This window comes from Dermacentor andersoni, chromosome 7, assembly GCF_023375885.2.
Source record: "Dermacentor andersoni chromosome 7, qqDerAnde1_hic_scaffold, whole genome shotgun sequence".
Classification (NCBI taxonomy): domain Eukaryota; kingdom Metazoa; phylum Arthropoda; class Arachnida; order Ixodida; family Ixodidae; genus Dermacentor; species Dermacentor andersoni.
The window spans coordinates 73891752-73897507 of record NC_092820.1 but is presented as its reverse complement, the minus strand read 5'-3'; positions in this window follow the sequence as shown (position 1 = coordinate 73897507).

The window sequence follows — 5756 nt, the reverse complement described above, 5'->3', positions numbered from 1 at the left end:
TGCCGCTCCTGCGAATGTTGCGTTGGTTGCACACTTCCGTCTTCAAAATGCACGTCCTGTGAATTGTGATGATCGCTGTGAAACTCTAAAAAAGTGGGTTTTATATGCCGTGGCGGCAAAACTGTCTCACTTTCACGTTTTCATACATTCTTGGGAAAAGGTATTCTTAGGATGTCTGATAAAGAACTGTGAAGAAATAATAATGCGATAGCGTTAAAGGCCCTGTATCGCAAGATATCCGAAGTCGGCGTCCCTGACAAGGAAATTTATTCACCCGTAGGCGCGCTTACAACTGGGGTATGAACGAAAAGTACAATATAAAGTACATCACATGTAATACATCATACTTGATGTAAACAAAACAGATTAACAAATGAAATAATAAATGGTGTCTATTTGACACTGGCTTTGCCACACACAACCAAACAACAAGAAAACTCATTACCGCATCCACGCAAAAGCATTATTGTCAGCCTCGAATTTATGAAAGGTACCCGGGGCACATACAGATACAGTCTGAACTTAGGCAACCGAATTGGGCATTATTCTGGCTGTAGAAAGACTTTGCCTCGGGAGACGGTTATGTACCGCGTAGACCAGCGGCGAAGAAACTCGGCTTCACCGAGTTTGAACAACTGTTCTTCAAGATGACCCCATACTATCAGCCGTAGTTTCCGCATTCTGGGGTACATTGCTCTATTTGACTGCCGAGATCGTTCTGCGATGTTACGGAAGCACCACAAAACGTAGCTAGCGCTGTAGTAGACGAGACTCGCAAACCGATCTCGGCGCTGTGGTGGCCGCACGATGGATATTCCGAACATTCTTGCAACTAGCTTCCCGGAGGTGCGTGCTACAACGCAGTCCTTTACTACATGCGCGTTGGTCTCTGTTTGTGCGCAATATATGCATTTATCATTCGCTACCATATGCCAGCGTTCAAGCCTGTCTCTTGTAGGTAGAATGCCCCACTGATATTGCCAATGAAAATCCTTCACTTGAGAGGGCAAATCAGGTGAAAGCACAGCTGTCCATGTTTGTGTAGTAGCTGTCCGTGGAGGTACAGCTCTCTCACACAACATTTCACAAAGCCTGGAAACTGGTGTCGCACGCCACTTTGTAATTCTTTGTTGTACAAGCTGGCATCCCGCGGCAGGCGTCCAGCGTCGAACATCGTTTCAGAAAAAATGAATTTGAACCGCGCATATCCAACCACGCTGTCCCTCCATGTGGAGCAAGGAAGTTACGAAACTAATTCAATTTTCAAGGTAAAAAACGTAGAAAAATCGCAAAATACGACTTGCACACAACCTACGGGCGTGATATAGCGTCGGATTCTAATCTGAATATACGAGAAAACAAAATTCTATTATGCGAAAACTAAGAAAAAACACGAACCCCTTTTCCAGCGTTTCTACTATTCATAGAATGGCCATGGCATCCCAGATTTGCGCCCGAAAATCTCAACGACCATAAAGCAGCGCGCCTGGTTCCTTGCAACACATCCATATGGCGCTCGCCTACGTCGCGTAGTGGCTCGTGCAAGAGTCCACTCTTCTACAAGAGAGCTCGACTTCGTGCACAGCGCTCGCCGCCAGAGTTTCCCGGCAGACATTCGGGCTACATAAGCTGCAGTTGCCAGGAAGACGGCGAAGTAGTCATTGATCGTTGAATGCTATCGCGTTCCACTCTTAAAGGCGAAGCTTAAGCGTCCTCCATTTTTTTTTCTTTCAGATGCGCAGAGCGTCAAATTTTCTGCATTAGATAATAGAGAGCTTTAGAATTGGGGACCTAAGAGTCTGGGCTCCCAGGCCACGTTGGGTGGGCTGCTCTTGGGTTTAGAGGAGCAGCAGTTCGAACATGAGGTCAAACGCAGACTGCGTTGAGGACTACGCAGTGGGAAAAAAAAAGCTGCCTGAAAGCAAGAAAGAAGAAAAGGTTTTCTTACAAGTGAAAAGGAGCAGAATGTATTTTTGAGCAAAAAGTGCAAACAGTAAATTGTAATAAAAATAACCACTGTGGTATTAGTTCTACGAATTAAGTATGCTTTCTTAAGCCAAGAAAAGTCGCAAGGGCGACCCAAGACGGCTTAGGGACCCACGCTATTTTTGTTTATTTTTGGGTCCTGGTCAACAGGAGCGCAAGAACGCGAAGCTGCCTTTGGTTGTGCGCATGCGCACTTAGGGCCCGCAATTTTCTTGGTCCCCAAGCCGCATGGATCCCCAATTCTAGAACTTATTAATCAAGGTGGAATCCCGTTTGACATCAACAAGCTGACAAGCCACTGCGGTGTAGCTAGAACTATGTTTAGAGGGGGGGGGGGGGGGGGCGCACCGATTTGTCCGGACACGGGAAGGGCGAGAAAGGTTGAGGGGGGTGGGAAGACTGCACACTAACACACAAACATTTTTTTTTTGGTGGGGAGGGGGTACATTTACGGTGAGCCATTTATTGGCTACGCCACTAGTCCAAATGGCAATACCGAATGGAGGGTTCTTATTGTGACCTACACGGTCGGCCTACGCGCCTACATTCCCGGGAACCCAGGTAGGTTACCTGTAAGTGTAAAAAGTGCAAGACATTGCGCATGTTAGTTACCGAAGCAACCAACTAGCCCAGTTAGGACTGCCTTTGGCAGGCCCGGTTGAATTCCGCTGACAAAGTAAGCCAAGTCATTGAAGACTTCTCAGCAGAAACAAATATTGTTTTCTTCTTGTGTCGCGATATCTGTATGTGTTTTGCGAAATAATGGTGTCGGAGGTCACCAGTAAGTGAATAAATGAGCGAGGAACGATGAGTATCTTCGTAAGCGTCTTGTTTTGTGTGCCGGTCTTTTGTAGCTCGACAAAAAAAAGAAACGTCCATATATTCAGCACAATTTATCGTTCACTGTATGATGATGTGCCGGCATGTATGTGAATTTGTATTGTTGCGCGAAGGACGAGTCAGTAAGACGAGCAACTATTTAGAGGTTATATTTGCAACAGCAGTTGCAGCGCTGACCGGTTAGATTCACAGCGCGAGCCCAGTTCATTCTTCTTCCTCTTTTCTCGGTCGATGGCGCCTACGCGCCTCCTTCAAACAATCAAATTCCACACGCGTGAAGCAGTATTATTCGTTTGCGTCCCCGTCGCGAGGAACAGTTTCGAAACTTCACAAGGTGTGAGAGCGGGCTAGTTGGTATTTCACGATGTTGTAACCTTGTCCTTATCGCCTTTCTTGAGTTCTATGTCCCCTCTTGCGCTGGTTACATCATCAAAACTTACGATAGTTTGGAAGTAGGCTAGTCAGTGCTTTCTCCGAGTGGCCCTTAGCGCGAACGACAGACCACAACATACAAGCTCAACAGATGCGCTATCAGCTGGTGCTTATTCGAAGCCGCAGCGGACGCAGGTACATGCTTGAACGTACAAAACCAAGACGCCGAGTTGCTCCGCCAGTGTGCCCCAAATCAGTAGGTAAACGTGGCTAAAAAATAAGAAATTTAATCCATGTAAACCCACTGAAAGGAACGGAAAACTAAAGCTTGTAAACACATGAAAACAACCAAAAATCCAACCGAAAAACGGACAAGTCTACAGTGGTGATTAGTACCACCTTGTAGAAACTAAAACTCTATGTACTTACAATTTCTTTCTCAAGAAACCTTCGCCGAAGTGTCCAAGTGCAAATCATACAAAGAAGATATTGAAGGTGTATAAACAAGTTTTCACAACCCTGCAAAGTAAAGTTGGCTTAGTTTTGCACCACTCGAAATCTATGGAAGACATTGCGAGCATATCACCATATTAGGCGCGTTTACTTCGCTGCGCCAAATATTTCCCCGAGCACAGTACTTCTAAACACTCACACAGATGTTCTTGCATACTATACCGATGGCAGTGTGTGGTTGCTTCGGGGCTCCGACACAGGCTGCGATGGTGGCTGACCAGCCTCGTGCCCGTCTACTTGCAATTTTCCTGTGTGCGTATTTTATTGGCTGTACTTTTTCTTTAATACAATGCACCAACTAGCCCAACGACGTGTTTCACAGGCATGGCTAACATTCGATAACGACCATGCAATCATACACTGCCGCCCCGCGAAAATATTCGTGGAAGTCTCTCGTTAACCGCTTTGCTGTGACACACCAACAAATGGTGCGCCGACGCAAGCACCCGTCCCGTATGAATCGTGTATGCTTCACAAATTTCGTGCGCGAAGTGGCCGCGATATTTCTTCTGCATGCTCCTCTGAGCAAAGAATGGTGAACGACCTTACACGTTTCGTAATGAAAAGCCAAATTTCAAAATCATGCCCGACTCTACGCCCCAGCGATGGTTTCGTCGGATAATCAAAGCCATTTCTCGAAGGCGATTTTTTTTCCAACTAAATGCGCTGGAAGTATTTGTGGTACTAGGTACGCATCACGGCCGCTACGTTTTACAGACCACGTATTGGTGTGTTCGCGCAGTCTGCTATTAGAGCGCTACTGATTCAACATTTTCGACGTTTCATTTTTCGTGCTAAATCAAAGTGCTGGAGCTCGTAACCAAAAAGAAGCAGACGCAAACATCGAAGAGTTCTAAATAATTTAGCACCACAGTTTATTTACGCCAGCAGGTCTTTAAGTTCCACATCGTCATCATGCAAAAGGCGAGCACGTGGTAGTCAAGCATTACCTCATTTCGAACTCACTCTGGCTCTCGGTCGTCTGCTAGGCTGTTACTCATTGCCCGAGCCGATGCCCGATCTGCAACATACAGCAGAGCGAGCAGGTGTGCGTGCCAGATCGTCGCGAGCTACTGCTCCCACGTGACAAGCTTCTGCGTGATGACGTGGTGACACATACCCCTCTTGGGTAATTATACCGAATCTGGTGTAAAATCCATTGTGTTAAGTTATTTAGCGCACTAAGAGGTTCGCTCGTAATTTTACTTGTCTTTCGAGGGCCATGATCTTCACCTATAGTGTCCGCACTCCCTTTATGACCGACAGTGCGAACATGCCAATTTAACAAAAGTGACAGCAGGTAGTAATTTGAATATGCATTACAGCACGTGCGATTCCTCGTCAATGAGTGATGTCCAAAATATGGCGGCCATTACGTGTTTACGGCTACTGCAATCTCTCCCTGCCCTTGGAGGGCACCCACCCATACCCTTCCAGATTGGCTTCCTTTACTGCGTGAGCGCCGTTTTGGGGATGTGTGATTTAGACTGACGCGTATTTCTTGTCCAGAGCGCATAGTAAGGAGATGTTGTGACCAGCACATGCGTGAAACTTGTGAAGCGTACGCGATTCATAAGAGTCACTGGAGTGAGTCGCCTCACCATTTGTCAGTGTCTCCCAGCAAAGCGGTTAACCACCTGAAGCTGCGAAGGAGAGCTCCACAGCGGTTTTCGCGCGGCAGCGGCGACGTGTGGCGGCGTGGTATCGAATACATCAACGAGATATCGACCAAATATGATATCGATATCTCGCGATATCGAATATCAGCCACAATATCACCTTGCAACGCAGCCTGCGTTGGAACCCCGAATTTGCCGAATGACCAGGGCGTTGCTATATACGGGCAGGTGGACACCGGTGTCGGTAGAGTCAACAGGGCTTGCAGCAAGAAGAGTCTGATACAGCAAAATGCATATAAGTGCTGCGACTCGTACGTTTTGAGAATAATCGGACATACAGAAGTAAATGTACCGGATATAGTGACGGGTTTGCAAAGTTTTGGGTAGATATCGGGCAATGACATACCAGATGAATATGGTTTTCTA